The sequence below is a fragment of the Macadamia integrifolia genome, chromosome 13 (genome assembly GCF_013358625.1).
Source record: "Macadamia integrifolia cultivar HAES 741 chromosome 13, SCU_Mint_v3, whole genome shotgun sequence".
Lineage (NCBI taxonomy): Eukaryota > Viridiplantae > Streptophyta > Magnoliopsida > Proteales > Proteaceae > Macadamia > Macadamia integrifolia.
In genome coordinates this window covers 27228105-27236687 of record NC_056569.1, presented here as the reverse complement: position 1 = coordinate 27236687, position 8583 = coordinate 27228105, and positions in this window count along the sequence as shown.

Below are 8583 nucleotides of genomic sequence, written 5' to 3'. Positions count from 1 at the left end.
GCAACCCTAAAACGATGCAGAAGATAATGGAAAAACAAAACAAACAATGCACACGGATTTTACGAGGTTCGGCAAGGTTGCCTACGTCCCCGGTGAGATGAGATCCTGCTTCACTATCAATGGAGAATAGGGTTACAACGCTCGTCCTCACACCTCTCAGTATTGCTTGCATTACAGAGAAAGAAACCCTCGCTACAAATATATAGCGAAAAAACCCTAATCCGGATTAAAATACAATTGCCCTCAAATAAAAAATTCGAGCGGGGGGCTGTGCGGCCTGCGCCCCCCTACACCCCCTGCTATGCAGGGGGGCCTCCTGCCCCCCTTGCAACCCCCACGGCCCGCTAACCGGCTAGCAGGACCGTCGTCCTGCCTGTCTAGGTGCTGCACCAGTACTCCCTGGATTAAACTGCGACAGAATACAAGACATCATACACCAACAGATGTGTCTTGCAGAACCCCAATTGCTTCCTCTGCAAGTCTGACTCCATTTATCCTGACACTTGCATTCCTCCGTTGGCGTATGAAGACGAGCTGCAATTTGATCAAATTTACCTCCTATTGCCACTCTCCAAGCAACGCATACCCGTCTCCCTCCCTAATTTGTTAAATCTCTCTGTCAAGGCTAGCAACACTCTCTGTAAAAAAGATTTGCAAATGAAGAAGGCTCGGAAAGAACCTAAGAGCTCAGCAGGTTACAAGATTCAACATCACTGGAATGGGATTCAAGTCAAACCTTGTCCTCGTGATCCAAAGAGGAAGCGGGAAAGCTCTATTAGTTGACTCGATCGATCTGTTCATTTTTTTAGTGCTACAAGGTCCCAATTTTAATGAGTTTTTTACGTCCTCTATATGTATAGGTATAGCCATGGTTAAAGGTTATGGTTACCACTTTTAATAGATTTTTGACTTCCAGGAATTGTCCCCAAAAGGTTTCCGAACAGGTTTACCAAACGCCTAAATAGAGTCAAAATATCATATTTTAATGAAGTAACACAAATAGATGATTTTATCAAAGAATGGGGTTCTCAGATCAAAATCATTACCAAACGGGCTCCTAATAGGCGTTTTTGTTTTTTTGTATTCTTTTTCTTTTTCGTAAATTATATAAGGCCCAATGATATCCCCTCACCCATTATTTGGAAAATGACATGAATGAGTTAAACGATTAAACTAATTGAAGAAACTTAATACAATAATTTAAAGCTAATTAAATTGACTAAAGAAAGCTAAGCACACTAAAAAGGGAAAAACTATTTGAATGAGTTAAATAGACTAAAAATATTACTTTAAACATAATCTGATTTTTGTTACACTTGACATAAATGAGCTAAGAGCTCCAAAGCACAAGCCAAATCCCCAATATGCACCTAATACTAGAAGCCAGTTTAGAGGGCCAACCATGTCCTTCCTAGACTAAATGCATTCTGGCTACGTCCCTAGACCCATGACCACCAAATCAGATTGAAAAGAAAAGGCTCACATTTAATTTTTAAGACCCCAAAACCAGTTTGGAAAATAGTAAACCATGATGCCCAACTTAGACTCAAATTCAAACCAAATAAAAGAGATTTATAGCCAACAATTAGATATTGAATCTAAAACTTAGATGGGCCAAATTCACATGGTCCAAGAGAGACATACACTCCTTACCCAAAAATAAGAGAGAGACATACCCTAAATGGGCATTTTTTTATTGTACCAAAAAAAAAAAAAAAAGCCATTTTATTAGGGCCAAACCCTACCTTTTTGCCTAAGTCCAAAATGAGGTAAATGTATCAATTGGATCCGGAACATAAAAGCCAAATAAATCACAACCCTTGATACTACGGCTCCATCACTATGGAGTTCCAACCTATGGCTTCTAAGGAGTGGCTGCAGATTCAAAGGAACGAGCCATCCGAGGGCTGCCGAAAGAAGCAGAGTACCCAAAGTTTCAGCCAAGGGAGCACCGGGCAACGACTATGCAAAGAACATCGCGCACAACAGGGAATAAAAATGGGGATGGGGTTGTATTACATGCCAAGATGAAATGAATGAAGAAAAATGAAACAAAAGTTTTTGTGGAAGTGACCACACACAATACCGAAAGAGAGAGAGAGAAAGCACCTGATATCTGTTCCGTGAAGATCGGTGGGACTGGTCGCAAGCGACGCTGGAGTATAGTGGGGGATATTTGTGTACCACAAAATGGGTTGATGATCACTCATAGACACGGTTGATATGGCGTTTCAACCTTTGGCCAAGGAACAGGAGATGGCGGCTGCAGGTTATGGCTAGAGATGGTTAGGAGTGAGAAGAAGAAGATGGAGTTCAGGCTTCAGCAAAGGGAAAAGAAGAGGAGTAGAGAAGGTGGGTTCATTCAATGGAAAAAAAGGAGAAGAGTAGTGGAGAAGAGATGGGTTTGATCAATGGAAAAGAAGGAGAAGAAGGATGAAGAAGGTAGGTTCAGTTTGAAAGACGGTATCCGCGGAAGCAATTTAGGTTGTCCTATCGGTAGGGATGACCATTCAACAAATAATCAATAAAGGGGGTTTAGATCATTACTTGAAAATCCACAAGTGCAAAGCCTCTATGTGATCTTAGCCCTTTCACAGTGAGTCCTTCTCACACGTACAACTTTGCTTTTCCTTGGATCTAAGCTCCTCCACAATCGTCAGGGTTTTCATAAAACTCTGATTATTATATTTGATCACTCAAAGAGGAAGAGAGAGGAGATGGGAGAGGCGATTCTAGATGAGGGAGGGAACCGTGAGAGATATGTCCTCCTCTTCCACATTATTGAGTCATTTTTATAATAAAAGACTTATAACTCAAATCTTATCTTAATGACAAAATCAAATTATAAGGAAAATAAATATTAAAGATTCTTTTTCCTAGCAATCTCCTCCATCCTAATATGAGATCTTATCTCACATGAGGATCCAAAATCTTAGATCATGAAAAAGAATTCATGACCTTTAAGACGCCATACATATGGGTTGAAATTATAGGAAAGGGGTAGGATCCCATTGGGATTCCACCTAGCATGTTATGCATCTTAACAATATTGTATTCATAATACAGGGTTAATCAACACATGTGATGCCAGGTAGATGTAATAATCATTACCTAAATTAAGTAGATTATTATGCATTAGTCCCTCCACAATACAATATCACATTATAGACTATAGGGCATGTGTATACTTGTCACACCCCACTTCCAATAGACCCAACTTATCATTAGGAATACCGGTGGTATGAGTAAGACACGTACCTATCTTACAACCTACCAGGATCTTTGATCGCAGTACCTTAACATTTCACAATCTCACATCACAAACCAACCTAAAGCAGCGGAATCAGAGTATAATAGTGGAATCATCAATAAAATGGGAAAATATCTAATGATAATATAATATCCATAACCAAGTTTTCTATTACAATTATCTAAGACTCAATCCCAAAATATGCCATCCACAGTATATATCAAAAGTGTCAAAAATATGATGTACAATCTCATGGTGCAGCGTAAGCACAGTGGTCGCAAGCACAATCCTGATCGTGCTCTTTCACTTCTGGCATCCACCAGTTGCTCACACCATACTCTGACCCAGAGAATACTAGGTCACATGCCATCGGCACCACAGTACCTGGATCATCATCTAAAAAGGGGTGTATACGTGGGTGAGCTTTCCAACTCGCTTAGTGAGGGGTGAGGTTCAAGCACATCCAAGCAAAACAATCGCAGTAATAATTCATGATGCATGATAACAGAATTTAAACACATAGTCCATGATGCTCGTGATGCAATTCATTTATTTTATTATCCACCTAACAATACAACTAAGTTTGGTAAATACTACTACGGCACATTAGGCTGTATCCCTCATCTCGGAACCGCCATCAACTACGTAGGGAACAAACCCTAGCCATGAATAGAAGCCTATTGGTCCCTATATACGTCCATGGGTCATCCAGCAAACCCCTGATAATCCCCTCTTGGCTATCAAGACATCGGTACTAATCACTGGTCATACTTGACAAGTTCCCGCCTCCGGCAACAATCACATCGTACTGTAGGTGTGGCATTCTGGAAAGGCACATCAAACATACCACAATGGATTATCCAACACCTTAACCTCTATTGGCAAGAGTTCACAGCATAGGGAGTGATACCTAACCAAAATATGCTACATGCCTTCATAATGATATAGTTAGTATGAATTACACGATCCGGTAACACATCGACCACAAAGTGTAATCCATCTCCAAGTACAGTCCCAGGGTACACGATATCGATAACACCTCCACCACAAAATGTAACCTGCAACAGTTTATCTAATCTAGCACACATATAACAGTTGAGTATGGACTACGCAACACCGGTACCAATCGTTGGTCTTGAAGCGTATCCATTTCCACATGTAGTCCCGGAGCACACGATACTGGTAACCGTGACAACTAACTCTAATGCACATAATCAATGCATGAATGCAACAAGCATACAACAATCACGGCACCGGTGCCACCTCGGCCACGTCGGATTTCTGTCTCATATATACAACAAACACACAGCGATCACGGTACCAGTACCACCTCAGCCACACCGGATCCCACCATACATCTCCATAAATAATTCATATCATAATCATAAAATGTAATATGTGATATAACATCATTAGCATATGAACAATATAATTAACATGTAATTCTACACTTGTGAGCAATTCTAAATAATAAACATTCCCAAAAATAAAGCAACCATCCCTCACTTTGTTTATGCTCGTGTGTGTTAGGGTTTAAGTACGGCCATCGACTTCGAGGCACGTGCGCGTCACTGTCTTAGACAAAGAGGCAATTGTATATCAATACGTGTCGAGAACATTGGGAGGGGCCCACATGGGTCAACCCCAAAGAGCACAGACAAGATCCATTAGTGACAGTAATGTCACCGGAAACACCCACCAGAAACAAACACTTCCCACCAAAAATATCAGTGTTGTTTCCAATGGAGGTGGCAGAGAGCTCCTAAGGCTCAGGGGTTCACAGGAAACAACCCACAAGTAGCAGGTCCAGTGTTTCCGGTGGCTTGTTTCTGGTGGCAGTACAGAACTGCCAGTGTAATTTGGGGCTTTTCGGCTCGGGCCCAATCGTAGGGATTTGTTCCATGGAGTTTGTAGGGGATGTTCCTAGCATCTTTCTAAGACAATAAAATCCCGATTCCATCGAGCTATTTGAGAGATTTGTCGATTGAACGATTGAAACCCTAATTGGTCATTTGGCCAATCTTGTTACCGGAGCTCACTGGACTCGGTTAGAGCTCAACAATGGCACCGGGGAGGTGGAACACACATTCCCCGAGCTCAACATGATCTGTGTACTAAGATTCCATCCAAACCTAGCTTAACCTAGGTCAAAATAAAGAGAGAGAGAGTTGTATGGGAGGTTGTACTTACCTCCAGCAGGGATTTTCGACAATGATGCGACAACCGGGAACAAGGTAAGTCCTTTCCCCCTCTTCTTCCTTCTCTTCTTCTCCTTCCTCTCCTCTCTTACGTTTGGGAAAATGAGAAATGAGGAAATGAATTCCTTATTTCCCACTTATAAGGAAAATTTGCCCTAGTTCCTATTTGGTTGAACCCTACTTAGTCTAATCAGGTTAATCCGATCTTCGGAGCACGAGGAATCAACTACTTATGTCTGTAAAGTGTTCACATCACGAGGAAGGTGTGGAGGATGATTTGGGATCATCCAGGACTATCCACATGCGAATGACGGGACCCACGGGCATCAGAACCCAGACAATAGCCTGTTTGGTCACCAAAAACAGTCACCGGATTCAGGCCTAGGATGTTTCTGGTGGCATATTTCCAGTGGTCAAGAAAGCAGACTATCTTGACTGCTTGCTGTCTACCAGCTGGTCTTACACAAGTGGTTAACCTCGACCATGCTCATAGTCTTCCAGCAATGCTGGTATGTGCCAGGATTCATGTATGGGGAGTCAAGTCACTTACCGTTTGGGATTGGAAGGTACGAATCCCCTCCAGTTGGACTGGCACACAGTGCACGAACATGTGCGGTCATCTCTCCCCCTTCGACCATGGGTGGTCGCGAGCCAAAACCCAGCTGTACTCCCAATCTTCAGTCCGAGACCTATCACCACAGTTTAAATTAGACTGGGTCAGGGCACAGGTGTAACAATACTGATATATCCCCAGTCTATAGAATTTTTTTTAGAGATTCTGCAATTCTGATTGGACCAAAGAAAACATTTTTCAAAATTATTTACGAAAATAAATATTAATTTAAAAAATTTTGTAAATTATTTACAAAAATGCCACTGGTACCGGATTTATGTCCAATTAAGTACAGTCATTCTCGCTCTTTGATATTCTCCTAATTAGGGTAATGGATTCCTTGTTAGGAATTTCTTTCAAATACGACCAAACAATACGAATCCAGTACACCAATATATAGTTAGGGATACATCAACCGTTGGTACACCAAAACTCACAATGTGTGATCGAATCAATAAGAATCCCTCAGGTCAAAGGATCGACCATACCCTACTCATGAGAATTTCATTTCAAATCAACAGAAAGTAACACACACTTGAAATTTTCTCATATGATCCGGTTCAATGTACACACTATATGTACATTCACACTTGTGCCCTGGAATCTCCATTCCTAGGTACACACAATACGACGACCATTTACACAAGATTCCAGTCCTGTCCTTAGTTGTGAACAATTTTAGGTTAAAACCTAAGGACTTACTAAGACCCGTTATTTAAATCATGCAAATTAATTTATATAATTTCCAAATAAATATGGATTGATGATGGAATTTTTTCAACAAACTCCCACTTGTACATCAAAACCATCAAGTTGTCTTACATGCTGTCAACATATTCACATCCTACATCAATCCCTTAGTAAAGAGATTAAAAAAAATTATTCCTCTGAGCTAATCTCATCAGTTGTCTAGATTAATATTTCTACATGATGCAACTTGAATTCCCTATTCAAGTGTAAAACATTCTCATTATCACATATTTGGACAATAAGTAGTTTTACAAATTTATAAATAGTCGCTTGTTTAGTCAAGAACTTTTATCAACCAAACAACTTAGCTAATTGCCAAATATTTTACTACTATAGTGAAATCCAAGATTAATTGCTCTTTGGAACTATTCCAAAATATAACACTATCCTTAAATGCAAAACCTTGAATATAATGGATAACCTGTCACACTTGTCAAATGTCCAAATAATTAGTTATTACATGGATTGACAAGTAGTAACATTACGAACTTAGGTTCATTTCTCAGCAATTCTCAATTACTAAAGCTTGACAACAATCCAACTATTTTATCTTAAAAAATATTTGTATTCTCACTGATCACTTGGTCCATTCAAAAATTGATCAAAATAAATGATTTATTATTTAATCAAAGGTGAATATTTCAGATAATAGAAACACTCAAGAGATCGATTAGATCTTAATGATATGCACTCTTCTCCTATTAACAATTGAATCTATGATTATCACAGTGTGCATCTATCAATAATGAAACCCTGAGGGTATACCATTCGTCAAAAATCATGCTTTGAATTTTTCCTTTCTTTCAACATTTTCTTTCATCTTTATACAGATCCACTTACATTCAATGGGCATACGCCTTATAGTGGATCTATAAAAATCCAGATTTGGTAAGAATGAAAAGAAATTATTCTAAAGCTCAATTTTCTATTATCTTCTGTGTTTATATCCTTTACAACCTCAACAAAAGTCTATTTGATTATGAAGAACCATACTTATTTGTAGAACTTTTCTACATAGTCATCCTCCTTTATAAGAAGGTATAATTAATAGGAAGTTTAATTATCCTCCTACAACACTGAGACCTTCAAGGATGTTCCACAAAACATGTGAGTTACAAATATCAATTTAATCAATACACATAGAACTATTCTATATCACAATGTAATATAATTCTCTTAAAGAAAAGTCAACCAAATAGAATTATCAAATCCTGTGCTATTTATTGTTGTATTTCATCTCATATGTCAACCGCCTTTGCATTTAAGCTAAACGGTCTCCATACCTTAAGAAATTGTAGAATAAGCTTTCACACATTTTACTATTCAAAAGGTTCTTTAGGTATAAATTTAGATGGATACTTATTCAAAATGAATACTGCTATTTTAAAAGAACAATACTAATAAAATAGCTGTCAAACATTGTCTTACAATATCCAATTCGATCTTTTTACTACATCATATAATATAATATCTCTGGGTATCTCAATTAGAGATCTTATATTGCTTTAGATAATCCAAAGAATATATGATAAATACTCTCACTTGATCTAATTAAGAGTTAACACTCATGCCTTTGTCAGGTAGAGTATTTACTGGATGATCTACATTAATATAAATTAACTCCTCTACAACCTTTTTGAAAAAAAAAAAAAGACTTGGTCATATATCTTCATAAATAGGACTTATAAGTTGACATAAGATTTTCCTTCAGACATTCTAGAGGCTTATCCCTCCTAACATATAAATTCTATTAACTTTATACAACCTTACGA